The following is a 15,352-nucleotide window of genomic DNA, read 5'->3' as shown; positions in this document are numbered from 1 at the left end:
CTTTGTTACCGCCCTGTCTCCTTTTGGGACTGCCCATCCGGACTGGATCGTTTACTTGCGGCGTTACACGGTGGGCTTTATCTGGTGGGTTAGCACTATTTTTAAAATGGACACTGATGGGGACAATGGCAGCTGCAGCGCTATGCACTCAAAATTGTATGCTTTTTATTACTTTAAGTAGCACAGCGTCCGCTAGGGACACCGCGCTCACTTTATTTATATTTGGCATTTATGTTGAGCGCGGCGTCCACTTCAGGGACACCACTCTGTTTTTTTTTTTTTTACATTTATTTTTTTTTTACTTTAAAACTGAGCGCAGCGCCTGCTTCAAGGACACCGCGCTCAGTGTTAAAGTTAAAGAAGAAAAAAAAAAGAAACAGAGCGCGTTGTCCTTGAAGTGGCGCCGCACTCAGTTTTAAACTTAACCATTTGCAATGCAATTTGACCTACTTCATTGCAAATGCTTGTTTACAAGAAGGTGTTGATTTACTTATGGAGGCTTTGGCCTGGGGGGGGGGGAAATGTGGGGGTGTATGGTGCTTATGCAAGTTATATTAGTACAGTAAGACCTTTTAATTCCTAACTAGCACTATCTTAATGTTCCGTCCTGTGTGGTTAGGACATGCATGGTTGTGCGTGATAGCCAAATGTACATCATGGCAATTAGAGGGCTAGTGCGCAGATGTGCAGTCTTGATGCGTTTAAACACTTAAGTCTGTGAGAACGGGGGGCGTCTCGAGGACATTGCGTCCTGTGCATTTAGGACGTACACTAACATATGTGGCAGCAAAATAAACCTCCCGTAAATATGGGGGCTAGCGTATAAATGCGTTGTTCTAGCACAATAACATATTGAGGTTAAAATAATGTTCCGTCCCATGTAGTTAGGACCTGCATTATGGTGTGTGGCAGTAAGATAAACCTTGCGTAGTTAAGCACATAGCGCAATGAGAGAGAGACAGTGTCTCTCCAAGTTGGTAACTCACTTGTCATCGATCAGCCCCTGGCAACTTTACCTACCTCTTCCTCATTCGTACTGGCGAGAGGATGATCTGATGTATCGGGGTGTTTTTTAAGCCCGTACATAGCGCTCCCTAATTCCGTAATTAGTCTCAGCTACGAGGGGTGTGTAAGATCGTATTTTTAGAATAAGCATTTGCAATGCAATGGGTCTCGTATTTTTAAGAGTTTGAGCTATTGGCAATGTAAATGGCAATGCTTTTAATTTATCTGTTTTAAAAACCAGCAAATAAGACATTGTCATTTACAATGCCAATAGCTGAAACCCTCGCAAATGCGAGACCTATTGCATTGCAAATGCTTGTCTTGGGCAGCTATGGAAGTCAACCCAGTTTTTCCTTCAACTCTGTCACAGAGGCTCTATGCAGGCTTAATATGAATTTTCTGCAGCTTTCTTACTTTGAGCTTGTCTTTTTTTGTGTATGGAAAAGGTACTCCCTGCTTCTAAGTTTTGGCAAAGATGTATACTACAGTGTTTGGGCTGAAAGTTTGGTTTGTGATCCCTTGACTGATTTTATATCCTGAGAGCCAGTGCAGCACTGGGGTCGGAGCGGAGCCTTGTTCTGGACGCAGGTCTGTAGTAGTGAACTTATTGCCTTCTTTTTGAGAGTCGCAACATTAAGTCCTTGAGAGCTCAAGCTGTTGTGTTGAGGGGTTTGTAGGGAGGGTTATAAACCTTCATCTAGAAGGAGATTCTTTAACTCTTGTGACTTGGTCATACTGCGGTAGGGTGTGCTTGAGTCTTCAAAGCAAGATCCCAAAGGGGTGCAGGGGGAGCCTTGATTTAGACTTTTCCTAGCATCGACAAGCCCCATAATTACACAAGTGTACTGATTTTGGTGGTGTAATTTCGAACAAGATTGTGGTTCCTTCAAAGTAGTTCTACCATTCTAACCGTTTGTGGATGCGTTGAAAGAATGTCAAGGTTTATCTATTTTTAAATCTTTTGTGCATTCACATACCTGAATAATTGCCCTTTGTCGTACTGCCAATCCCTGGTTCTTCGCAATACACAGCGTTAAAATAGTCGTAGGACCAGCAGCAGTGTTAGGTCTCGCCTAGTATTGCCGCGCACATGCGTAGCTCGCTCGGTGAGATTTATTACTAATGAGGACTTTCAGAAGAGGGCTTTAAGCCCCCGCCCCTCATTTCCATTGGCTGGAGTCACCGTTAATGCTAAACGGTGGCCTGCCTTTGGAAATGAGCTTTCTGGGTTGCCTCCCTTTCGCCTTTTGGGCCGGCCCACCCGGACTAGCTTGTGTGCTTAACGGCTGTTGTGAAGACTCTTCTTATCTGCTTGTTTATATAACCTGCAGATAAAAGTATTCATGACAGCTGTGAAGCACCCGAGCCAGTGCTCCGGGCTTCCTGCAACCACGCTGCCTTCACGCCTGGAGCATGCACCAGTCGGCTCTGTGATTGGTTGGCGGCAGGCAGGCACAGAGCTCAGAGGCGCAAGGGGTCCCAGGGAGGACAGGGGTATTCCGGCAGACTGTGGGGCTAGTATCTCTGAATACAGGAATGTCTTTACCTTTGAGCATGTGGTGTTTCTTCAAGTTAACCTCCCCGTGCCTATCAATGTTGCGTCTGTAACGCCACTGGTGCTCATGAAAAGCGCTCGGATACTTTAGGTTGAGTCCGTGCTATCTTAAAAAAACTCTGGAATTTTTTCTAATAAACACCAGTGACCTCATTACTTATTTGCATCATCCCCAGTCAGAAATTTGAATGTAGAATTCACTGGTAAAGTCACACGGAATCAAGCACACGCTCTCCCCACCCTCCCTCTGCATTGGGAGCTCTGAGAGCGAACCTCGTGCAACTGTGAAAATCGCCAAGGGGGCAGCCTTTGGGTGCTAACACGTGCCACCATTTTTAGAGCCCCTGTCCCCACGTTTACTTGTTTTTCAATTGCAGGCGACCAGCGCCTGTTTTTTCACTACAGCCTCAATATAACTTACTGTGCACAACGATGCTCCTCTGATTCGTGTCCAGGTGGTATTTGTTCTCTGGGTGCATGTGAAGCACACGCTCTCTGCACCCTGTAGAAACCCTCCACGTCCTGTGATCCTGGGCAAATAGTTAATCTCCCTGTGCCTAACAAAATCAGTGTTCCATCTGTAACACCACTGGTGCCCATTTAAAGCGCTCACATACTTTCGGTTGAGTCCGCGCTATATAAACTCCTAAAAAAAGAAAATAATAAACACTACTGACATTACTTATTTTCATCGTCATTTGGAAATTTGAATGTAAAATTCACTGGTAGTCGCACTGAATCAAGCACACTCTCTCCGCACCCTCCCTCTGCATTGGGAGCTTTGAGTGCGAAGCTCGTGCGACTGAGAATCGCCAAGAGGGCAGCCTTTGGGCGCTTTGCTGACTGCACACCAAGCGGGGATAAATGGGGCAGGTTTTTAACACGGTGCTTCTTACTGCAGATTCCACTGGAAAATGTTTTAATGAGATCTTGTAAAATCACTAGATGCCCAGCACAGCTTCGTAGCGCTATAGTTTATACATTACAAAGACCTTGTTGTGGTTTAGGATGGATATATACAGCATGAGCTCTTGTGATTAACGTGTCCTGCTGGGCCTACCCACAGCAATAGGATGTGGCCTACCGACTAGAGCGGTGGACCTTGAAGTTGGGGAACCGGGTTCCAGTCTCGGTAGAAACCCTAAACATCCTGTGGTCCTGGGCAAATTAGTTAATCTCCCCGTGCCTAACAAAATCAATGTTCCGTCTGTAACACCACTGGTGCTCATGTAAAGCGCTCAGATACTTTTGGTCATCCACGCTATATAAAAAAAACTCGGAAAAAATAATTAATAAACACCAGTGACATTAATTATTTGCATCGTCCCCAGTGTCATTTGGAAATTTCAATGTGGAATTCACTGATAGTCACGGAATCAAGCACACCCTTCCTCTGCATTGGGAGTTCAAAACAAAAATAAAAGGCATTATTTGCAATGTCAATAGCTCAAACTCACTCGTGTAAATGCGAGACCTGTTGCATTGCAAATGCTTGTTTCAGTGGGAGATGGGGTGAAGGCACATTTCCCCCAAAAGCATGTCAGCAACAGCTGAAGGGGTCCCACTCCCAGGCATATGCAGAGTACTTTTGTTGAAAATCGTGCACATGTTCACCTAGCCCTGCTGCCCGGATTTCAATAATCCTGCAAACTCCTTAGTGTGCCAATCAGTACTACACAACTTAGTCCATTAACGGTGAGCCAGGTTCCTGTAGTTGGAAATGAAACGTAAACCTATGAAAGTATGTCCATACAGAATTGGCAGTTAATCATTTTTAGGTCTCGCCTGGCGTAAGACTGCGCAGTCTCGCTGGCGAGATTTAATGATTTTGATTTGAAGAGATTTCTCTAGTGGGCTTTAAGCCCCGCCCCTCTTTTCCATTGGCTGGTGTCACCGTTTATGCTAAACGGTGGCCAGCCATTGGAAAAGAGCTTCCAGGGACGTACACTTTTCTCTTTTAGAGCCGTCCCAGTTGGACTGGCTTGGTTGCTTTACGTTTGTAGTAAAGCCTTTTCTTATCTTTATGGGGCCATGTGTTTCAAACATATGGCCCCATAAAGACAAGAGATCGGCCCGTGCTTGCCTCTTGCTCTGCCTTGGTTTTTATTTTACTTTTATTACTTTCAATTTGGTGCGAGTTCCTGAAGGACAGCCTGTGGGACAGACGCCATAGCACAGTCACCGCCTGAGCAGGCAGAGTTACTCCACTGCTACCAGAGGGAGACCCGTGCCGACACCGAGCACCAGCTTACTGCCGCCACTTCGCCTCCCCAGGCCGAGCAACCCGCTGCCGACATGCATGTCATTGAGAGGTGAGCCGGCCCCTATCCCCCCCCTGTCGTAACCCAACCCCTGCAAGGATAGTGCAGAAACAGCCTCCACCCTGCCGCAGCTGTGGGGTTTCCCGCCCTTTCAGTCGTTCCTGTACCCGGACTGGGTTTCAATAAAGGCACAGAAGGCTTGCACGGCGAGGCACACAGGCGGCTGTCTGCGGGGCTGGGCGGGGCAGGTGCAGGTGCGTCCGCACTGTAGGAATACTCCTTTGTAGCCCACCCTGAGGACGAGGGACGCACATACAGGCACAAGCACAGCCACAGACCGACACGACCAGAGAGATCTACATACACAAACTCGCGAACGCAGAGACGCGCATTAAGACTCATGCCCCCACAAACTTAAGCGCGGATAAGCACATGCACGATGCATACACAAACACAGGCACACCGGCGTACACTTGCCACACGCACCGACAAACGCTCACACAAACACAACCATGAGGCATATATAAACCCATACATACAGTATGGGTGCATTTGTACTTCTTGCATATATGTGTTTCATTAAGTGAAATATTTAACCTTGCAGGGCCTGCTTGGCGCTAACATCAAATGTGGACATCCTTTTCTAACTAGTTTTCTTGTATTTATTTTTGGAATACTATGGTTCTTAATAATTTAGGAAATGTAAAACGGTCGACAACGGTTCTCAAGTTTAGGAGAAGTTAAAGGGGAGACGGTGGCTGAGACCCATTGTGAAAAGACAAAACTAAAGTTCAGGGTTCTTCGATGACGAATGTACAGAAAGTATCAATCCGCTTGCTTTCCCAGACCTGGCTTCAGGAGGTGTTAGAATTAAGATTTAGAGCAGATGAAAGGCATTCTGCACACCACGTTTTGCCCTATTACAGTCCCCACATTGACAGCCACAACTGAGCCAACCCGGCAGGCTGACCCTCGAGGGAGCTCACACGTATAGATTGCCTAAAGATTTTTAAAAATTCATTTTAGTGAGACAGTGTTTACCTTTCAGTGAGATGTCTGCTATTTTCCAGTGCCACCCCCGGAAATGGTTCAAACTTGGGCTTTTAGTTTTTCAACCCAGAATATGTGAGTGCCAGCGATGCCTGCTTATATTTTCCAGATCCCTGTTTAAAGGCTTACATCATACCGAAGGGCCCCGCGTGAGCGACCAGAAACCCCAGTAAATGGGATTCCTGCTAACACGCTTTATTTCAAAAGTCGGACGAGCAACAGATTAGCCCGCGAAAAGTAGGAGAATGAACAGAGCAGCATAGACAGAGTGAAAAATGAAAATAAAGAGGGGCAGGCAATGGAGGAAAGGAAAGAACGAAAGATAGATATTTGATTTACATGACTACTTAAGAAAGAACAAGCATTGGCATAGCCAATAGGTCTCGCCTTTGGGACCTTATAAGTGTTTACCATGCAACAGTTGATGTTGTTGCACCAAGGATATTGTGCTGGATAACTAAACACTTATAAGGTACGCGCTGTATATTTCAAAGAAATGTTAACAATAGGTCTTGCAGTCAATAGTCTCGGTATACAGTGCATGTAAGAGATAACAAAATGAATGTGTGATTCAGTATATTTTTGCGTGTGAATTATTTTATTTTTATAATTGTTGTCACCTGTTGGCTGGGCTATGCTGAAGCGCCCACAAAGGCCTCTCTCTTCATAGCCTCATTTCTGCAGGATGGCTCCGCTCTTCTCATGCAGGGCCACAGAACTTTATATAGAGAGTGTAAGAGGCAGTAAAGGGGGAAAAAAGGAGGAAGAGAAAGGTACGAACACAGTGGCTGAAGGAACAAGCATTGAAAATGCAATAGTCTTCGCCTTTTATTAAGTTAAAGCCATTTGATTTGCTATGTAATACCTTTAGCAAAGCAAATGGCATTAACTTAATCAAAGGCGAGGCCTATTGCATTTTCAATGCTTGTTTAATATTTATTATCTAATGGGAAATGAGGTTTCTCATCCAGGGGATATTCATCATAGTCGTAACCTATGAATGATCCCCACCCACGTGTGGGTTCCCAGAGGATATAGAAAATATGTGTGTGTGTGTGTGTGAGAAAACACATTCTTGCATCCTAAAATGTTTCCAATGGCAGAAATGCCGAAATTACATAGGTTCGCATTGTAAGACAAATACCCTCCTAACCCATAAGGAAAAGAGGACATGCACTGAACAATTGTCATGTTTATGTTTGTTTGTTGTAATTTATATAGCGCTAATCACCCAAGGTCTCTAAGCGCTAGCTATTAGACAACAGACAATCAAGGTAACACTCTGAACATGGCCCCATCCCGTAAGCCTACGCAAAGGCCTCCGAGAATAGCATGGTCTTCAGCCTCTTCCGAAATGAGAGTAGATGTGTGTCCTTTCGAAGCACCTCAGGGAGTTTGTTTCACAGCTGCGGGACACAGACAGAAAAGGCACGACCCCCAAGTGTCGATAAGATGAAGCGGGGGCAAGTAAGAAGACTGGCCTGCGAAGAACAAAGGTGGCGACCGGGGATGTAGGGCTTCAGGCGGTCTTTGATGTAATTGGGGGCTTCGCCGAATAGGGACTTATGAGCAATACACAAGCCCTTGAAGCATACCCTTTGTTTAATAGGAAGCCAGTGCAACTGCCGCAGCAAAGGGGTGGCATGTGTTTTGCGAGGCAGCTTAAAAATCAATCTAGCTGCGTCGTTCATGACTACCTGGAGTTTCCTCAGAAGTGATCCAGGGAGCCCAATATAGACTGTATATCCATAATCAAGCCGAGACAATACCAAGGCAGTTACCACCGTTTGCATGGTAGTGAATGAAAAGGGCCGATAGTTTCCGGAGCTGACGCAGTAATCCGACACAGCTTCCCACCACAGCGGAAACCTGGTTCTTCATTGTCACTCCGGAATCTAATATAATCCCTAGGCTCTTCACGGTAGGTACTGGAGTGGGGGTAGGGCCCAGCTCTTGAGGCCAGAACAGATCAGACCAAGGGGAGGAGTCTGGGAAGAGTACCAAGACTTCAGTTTTGTCAGGGTTTACTTTTAACGAGTTCAGAGTCATCCAATTCATGGTGTACCTGAGGACGTTCTGAATATTCCGTTGTGAATCACAAGAGTGGTTGATGCGAACTATTAACTGAGTATCGTCCGCATAATTAAACACCTGACAGTCTAACCTAGCCAGGGCCTCAATCAAGGGTTGGAGATAGATGTTGAAAAGCAGGGGGGACAGCGCCGAACCCTGCGGGACCCCCCCAAGGCAAGGAGCCCTGCTTGGACTTAAGAGCCCCTAGCTGGACCTTCTGCTGGCGGTCTTCCAGAAAGGAAGAAAACCACTGGAGAGCCGTACCTGTAACTCCCAGCCGCTGCATACGGGAAAGTAGTCGCCCATGATTCACCGTATCAAAGGCGGCTGAGAGATCAAGCAGGATCAGAGCAGAGTGAGCCTTTCTGTCAGCTGCAAGCCGCAGGTCGTCCAAAACTGAAAGCATAACTAGCTCGGTGCTGTTATGTGCACGGAACCCTGCTTGCCGATGATGCAATAGGTTGTGTTGCTCGGTATACGATGTCAGAGCTCTGAGCACATGCTGTTCAAGGACTTTAGCCAGGAACGGAAGTTGAGAAATGGGGCGAAAGTTCTTCAGATTTTTTGCGTCAGCACCTGCTTTCTTCAGCAGTGGGAGTACTATAGCTTCCTTGAACTTCCGGGGAACCAGTCCGGAACTAAGGGATAGGTTCAAAATGGCCAGGACCTCGGTCTCGACCAGAGGGAAAAGCGTTTTGAACACTCTAGGGGGGCAGAAGTCTTCCGGGGACCCTGACTTCACCTTAGACACTATCCGGGCAAGGGCCCCTGGTTCAAGCAGCGGGAGCTGAGCGAAAGGGGTCTTTGGTGGATCGAAGGGCACCTCCACCACTGGTAATGGGCACGGAGCGACACGTGTTTTTAATAGCCAAAATAATATCTTCAAATTTAGTTAAGAAATAGTTCTGGATTTTGTCACAGTCGGCTTGAGTGGAAGTTGGTTTCTGTTCGGGCAACCTACTCAATTCTTTAAGAATAATGAAGGTCTCTTTTTGCGTATTACTAGCCTTACGAATCCTATTTTCATAAAAAGCTGATTTAGTTTTGATAAGGTAGTCCTTATAATGGGCTAATTTGGATTTAAAACTCTTCTTATCGCCTGGGGCTAGTGATTTCCTCCAAAGTCGTTCCGCCCGATGGAGGACCTGTTTTTCTCCTTTTAAGCTCACAAGTGTACCATGGGACTATAGCAGTTTTGTACAGAGACTTGGTCCTCTGGATGGGGATGACTGCGTCTAAGGCTGTCGTCAGCCAAGTAGAGAACTCTGCCGATGCCAAATCTGGGTCTGTAGACCCCGGCCTGAGTGCTGACGTCATCCTCAGGGCGTCTTCTAAGGTGGTAGGCTCTAAAGCCTTCCAGTTCCGAAATGACTTCCACCCCACTGGCGCTAGCTTAGGGCGGTTCTCAAAAGGGAGCAGAAGGCTGACCAAAAGATGATCGGACCAACTGCATGTGCCAAAGCTTTAATGCCACAAGGAACTTGTAATTGCATACATTTGCCTGTAGGCTGCATTGCAGAGCAATAATGAAACAAAGAAGCCTTAGAAGCCTTTAAGGCTTCCAAAGGTTAGGGTACCGTGCCTTTAAGACCTGCAGTAGACCCTCTGCTCCCATCATGCACCACAGGTGACAGTTGGGTCAGTTCTTTTATCTGGCTCCTTCTGTGAGGATCCTGGAGTTGGAGCTCTTCAGTTTTTTGACTGAAAGTGATATATTCAACATTTTCTTTGAAAATTTGACATTTTCTGATCCCTTGGGGTATAGTCTACTGGATTTTTGCTCTTTTCCAAATTGTTTCCAGTCAGAATGCCTGCTTTATTTCAGAAATGTCCTTCCTGTGGTAAGAAAATTAGGGGTGGGCGGAATTTGCGTAATCGCGTTTTGCAAATCTCCGCGAAACGGTAAATCTCCAAACATGCAGAAATTCCGCGAACAAACAATGCTTTTTTCCTGTTCACAGTTGCTGTTTGCGTGCTCGGGGAGAAATATCTTGCGAACACGCATTTTGAGAACGGGAACAAGAAAAAAATTCGCGAAGTCGCGGAAAGCAGAATCTTGGGCAATTTCGCGTTCTCCGTGAAATTACCGAAATTCCGCGAGCGGAACGGAATTTACCGCCCAGGCCGACAGAAAATGGCACTGTCAGACCTACACTCTGTGTGTATTGTGTGCCTTCCATCTACACACAACCCTGACCAGTGTTATCATTGCCAGAAGTTTTCTAAGAGGACTCTGCGTGACAGAACGCATCAAGCTTCATGCCCAGCTGGAGAGCGAGAGAGCAGTCACCATGGAGGTGGCCATGGAGACTTCAGAGTTCCCTCTTCAAGCAAGCAACACCGAAAACGGCATTGTTTCACCTCCCCTGAGTCCAGGAAGAGCAGGTGACTGGATGTTTGCTGTCGAGATCGCTGTCGAAGAGTCCAAGGCACTCTTCAGCGTCGAGGGACAAGGCATCGTCTAGACGTCTAGACTCTCCGCCGCATGCCAGTAAGTCAGCGTCGAGGCACAGCACTTCGGGCTCGAAGGCTGTGGCTCCAGAGAGACCTGCTAAAGCCCGGTCGCCGTCTAGGCATTCTCCCCCACCCTCGAGGTCGATGTCAGAGAGGCGTCGTGGGAGGTCGACGTCTAGGTCTCCCCCCCCTCCCCCAAATCGCCGCGGACATCAAGGTCCTCCCATCGTTGTGGCAGTCGACGTCGAGACCACCGTCTAGGACAGGACGATGTTCCCACAGCAGATCGCCGCACAGATTGATGGCGAAGGTGTCGTAAACCTTATCGACGTCTAGGGACAAAACTGCAGAGGCCACTGAGGAGGCCCGGCGCAAGTCAGCGTTGCGATCCCGATCGACGTCAAGAGCCCAGTCATCTCCAGGGCTGAATATTGTGCAGATTTCTCCAGAGAGATCTCCTAGAGCTGGCGAAAACGGGGTTTACGGTCTGTCGCCTCGGTGGCTGCAGGGCGTGGGATCAGTTGACTGCAGAAGTCCGTGCTCGAACTACTCTCTGACATACTCACCTTCTAGAACCTCAAGAGACCCTGATAGAGGTGCTCCTTCAAAGTCGCCTTCCATGGTCAAAGCAGTTGGACTGGAAAAGCGGACTGAGTTTCGTAAACACTTCCGTCAGAACGACAAGTGACCCTTCCAACAGAGGTGTTCAAACCCCTCAATGGTCCTCCCAAAACCAGCAGAGGTCTCGATTCCAGCAGAAGCGTCCTGGCAGAGGAAGGGGGAACAATAAACAGCAGCAGTCCTCCTCCAAGCAGCCTTCATAACAGTGAGGCATTGCTTCCTCCACACCCGTTCGCCACTCCGGTAGGAGGGAGTATTGTTTTTCACCTGGAAGAGTGGGAAACCATAACCAGAGACAGATGGTGCTGAATATTATGCAGCATGGTTACTTGCTGAGGTTAAAGTCCCCTCCCCCGGTAGTTGCCTCACAATTGAAGTGCCTTCCTCAACAACACAATCTACTGTTACAAGGCGAAGTGTATACCCTCCTCTCCAAGAAGGCCATAGGAGAGGTCCCACCTCACCAGTGAAACCAAGGTGTATACTCGCGGTACTTCCTGGTCCAAAAACGAGGAGTAGCCAAAGAGTGCAGACCTATCCATGACCTGCGCCTGCTGAACAGCTTTATAAGAAAAGAGAAATTTCGGATTCTAGCCCTGCACCAGATTTTCCTTCATCTTCACCAGGGAGACTGGATGTGTGCCATCGACCTGCAGGACGTCTACTTTCACATTCCTGTTTCAGTGAAACATCGCAAGTTCCTCAGGTTCCAGGTGTCTCGACAGCACTAGCAGTACCGAGTACTTTGTTAGGGCTCAAATCCGCCCCCGGACGTTCTCCAAGTGCATGGCGGTGGTAGCTGCTTTCCTCTCCAAGCGGAAAATCTTAGTCTATCCCAGGGGTCTCCAACCTTTTCTGTAGTGAGAGCTACTTATGATAAGTGAAAATCATCATGAGCTACTAAAGACAGAGCAACTTGCACATTGTTCCCAGAGTCCCCTCCACACCCGCTTCAGTGACAACAGGGTCTCTACAGAGAAAGAGATACACATTTAGTGTATGCAATGCACAACATGAAACCAGAAAACCTGGCATTAGTCCTGGCTTTCCTCTTCAACAAATGTTTGGATCCTGAGCTCTGCAGTCACCAGCTCAGTAGACTACAATCATAAGAAATTATAGGGCTCTGCCGAGCTGTGCAAAGCTACCAGCATACAGAAAACAAACTGCACGTAAGTTTCTCATAACTTGTCATCTACCACACTACTATGTCCCATAACACTGTAAATGCACCTTAGTGGTCATCATGCATGACATGGAAACGTCCCATATAGGTTCACAAAACAATGACAACGCCATTCCAATCACATAGCTTACATGGCCTAGCTTGCAGAGCATGTAGGTGAGAGCTCCAGTGCCCCACTAAGGAGTAGTACATGCTCTATAAATGCTGCAATACAATTATTTTGTTACACCATGCCTTCTTTTTCTTTATGATCAGGCCTGATGGCACCTTAATATGCTTGAATTTAGGGTGTGCACAATACAAAAATATCTCCTGGCAAACTTATGATGCTCCATGTAGTTATAACCTATGCAAGATGTATGGAACACAACTTGCCTCTTACTTCATTAAAATAGCATAGTCGTCATAGATGGTGGAGACCATGACTGTTTCAAGGTTTAAAAACAATCTCTTCTAAAAATGCCTCTTAAGGCTCTGATATAATTTGATGTTCTTATTAAGTGGTTCTACATGTTGGAGAAATAAAAGTTGTGATTTGTTTTTCAAAATATGGCATTTTTGTATGACTTCTGTGTCACTTGTTGCAATATTTACAAATGTATTTTTTGGGCAAAGAAGGGGTTATACACGTAAGCTTGGCTCATGTCTAAGCTTTCACTGTTTGACTCATGTCTCAGCTTACCCTGTTTATTGGCTGTACTTACAACTGAAAATACAGCCACTGTATGAGTGAGGTACTTCTTATTTTAATGAGATCAGTTCAAAATGCCGTGTTAAGCCTTATGTTCACTGTGCGTTAAAATGAACACTTCATTTTAAATATCTCCCGTTATTTAATTAAGTTGAAGCAGCGTTTTACAGGGGTTCTTAAAAATTAAATAAAGTACCTCCTGCAAGTTGTCCCTATGCATAAATCGGATCCAGGAACTTAATGTTACGTTTCTCTCATTATTCCATTGAAATATAATGAAAAGAAACGTAAAATGATATTCCTGTCTCCTGTTTATGGCCAGAAACAACTTGCAATGTACTTTATTTAAAAAGGAAAGATCCCTGTAAAACGCTGCTTTAACTTAATGTTACATTTTATCAACGTTTCGAACATGTTTTTTTCTGACAACATAAACGGTATCTTTGCATTTTGATGCCCAGAATAAAGCCTTTCACGGGCATCATTTTCTAACAAAAAAACGTTTCTCTCTTCCACAAACCTGAGGCTGGCAGTCTGGTTGTGCTTCCAAGGCAGCTGCTCGGGCCACACAAGTCTTGCAGGATCAAAGTGCGGTGCTGGGCCTCAGAAGGCAGGTGTCGTGGTTCCCCATGAGCAGTTTAACACTGTCGGGCCAGAATCACTCGCTTCGCCTCACCCCTCCCCAGCTAAAGCTCAATAGCCAATGGGAGCAGTTGGTTGGTGAGACAGCAGGCAGGAACGCATACGAGGCTAAAAAGGCCTAAAAATATACAAAATGACCATGACAGGGTACAAAAGTGGGCACTGAGTCCCGAGCTACAGACAGGTTGTCGGCGAGCTACCGGTAGCTCGCGATCGACTGGTTGGAGACCGATGGTCTATCCCTACCTAGACGACTGGCTCCTAAAGAGTTCCACACCTTCACTCTTCCAGAGCGATCTCACTTACTGTCTCAACCTGCTTCACTTCCTGGGGTTGCAAGTCCGCTACAAGAAGTCAGTCCTCAACCCCACGCAGAAGATTAACTGGGCGCATCCCTGGACACCGCAAGGGCAAGCGTATGTCCTTCGGAGGAGAGGTTGTCATCCATGTTAATCAAGTGCCTTGCTCTTTTCAGCACTGCACATCCCACAGCAAGGCAGGTGTCATCACTGCTGGGATCGATGGCCTCCTGCATTTTCATTGTGCCCAATGCCAGACTTCACATGCAGCCTCTACAGCAGTCCCTTGAAGATCAATAGACACAGCGGTCAGGCTGTTGGGGACTCCATCAAATGGTGGATGAAACGTTCAAATCTTCTGCAAGGAGGTCACTTTTTCACCAAGTCCCTCCGACACAGACTGTATTTACAGATGCCTCACTGCAGGGTTGGGGAGCTCACATGGGCCAGCTTCAGGTACAAGGTCTCTTGTCCGAGACAGAGAAGTTATCACATCAACTTCTTGGAGCTAAGGGCAGTCCATCTGGCTCTCAAGTCTCTGTACCCGTCCCTACAGTCCAGCTACATTCAGACACACAACAACAATGTACTATCTGAACAAGTAAGGAGGCACCAGGTCACGGGTCCTGTCTCTGGAGTCCCAGTCCATATGGAAGTGGCTTCTGGCGAGGAGTCTCACGATCGTAGCCGTTCATCTTCCAAGAACCTTGAACGTGCAGGCAGATGTTCTCAGCAGACTGGGCTCCTAAGGTGAGTGTGTTTCTGAATGGAGCAAAGGGCGATCTTGGTGTGCAACACACGTGCAAGCATCAACATGAGCACGTCCCTCTATGCAGTTCGTTGACACGAGTCTACGTCATACATGCATAGCTACTCAATAAAAATGGGAGCTGCCCAGTGAAGAAGTAATATTCGTCTGGGCTGTTCCAAAATGTGATTGAATTAGTCTAAAGAAGGCTGTAAGGAACTGACCAAGTGTCCGTGTGTCATACATGAAATGAGCACAGGGTGGTAAGAGTTTCCTCTAGCAAGGCCTAACAAGCGGAAAGTGAAAGTGATCGCGATCAAACATCAAAGCGGCCGCGAAAGTAAAAGTAATTGCATCAAGCGCTGCGCACATGCACTGTAGCTCCAGGCTGTCCTGGTAGCACCTTTTTGGAGCCCTCTCAATAAGTCTTGCCAGACGAGCGCATGCGCTGGTTCAGGCGAGACCTAAAAACTCTAATGAAGGATCCTGAGACTGGTCATTTAATGCTCAGTATCAAAAAAAGACAAGTACACATGCCTGCGCTGGTCCACCACCAAAGAAGAGAGACTTTGCCACCTCTCAATTAAGGATTTCTTCTCCTCTTCCTCTTCCTCCCCTCCTACCACACCACTCTCCCACACATCAGACGATGCAGAAGGAGGTGCGGATGACCAACCCCTTGGGGACCCTACCCCTACTGACTCCCCTGACCCCTCGGATGATTGTAGTGTCCTAGATGTCCCTTACACCCCGTAAGATATTTATCC

The 15,352-nt window shown here is 46.9% G+C and overlaps 1 protein-coding gene across 1 annotated transcript in view; it reads left to right on the top strand.

Annotated features, from left to right (window-relative positions):
• BAZ1B (bromodomain adjacent to zinc finger domain 1B) overlaps nt 1-15,352 on the top strand; it is a 314,567-nt gene that overhangs the window by 63,357 nt on the left and 235,858 nt on the right. The window lies entirely within an intron of this gene.

Source organism: Triturus cristatus, chromosome 3_2, assembly GCF_964204655.1.
Source record: "Triturus cristatus chromosome 3_2, aTriCri1.1, whole genome shotgun sequence".
Lineage (NCBI taxonomy): Eukaryota > Metazoa > Chordata > Amphibia > Caudata > Salamandridae > Triturus > Triturus cristatus.
The sequence above is the reverse complement of the archived record's forward strand: the minus strand, read 5'-3'. Positions and strand labels throughout refer to the sequence as shown.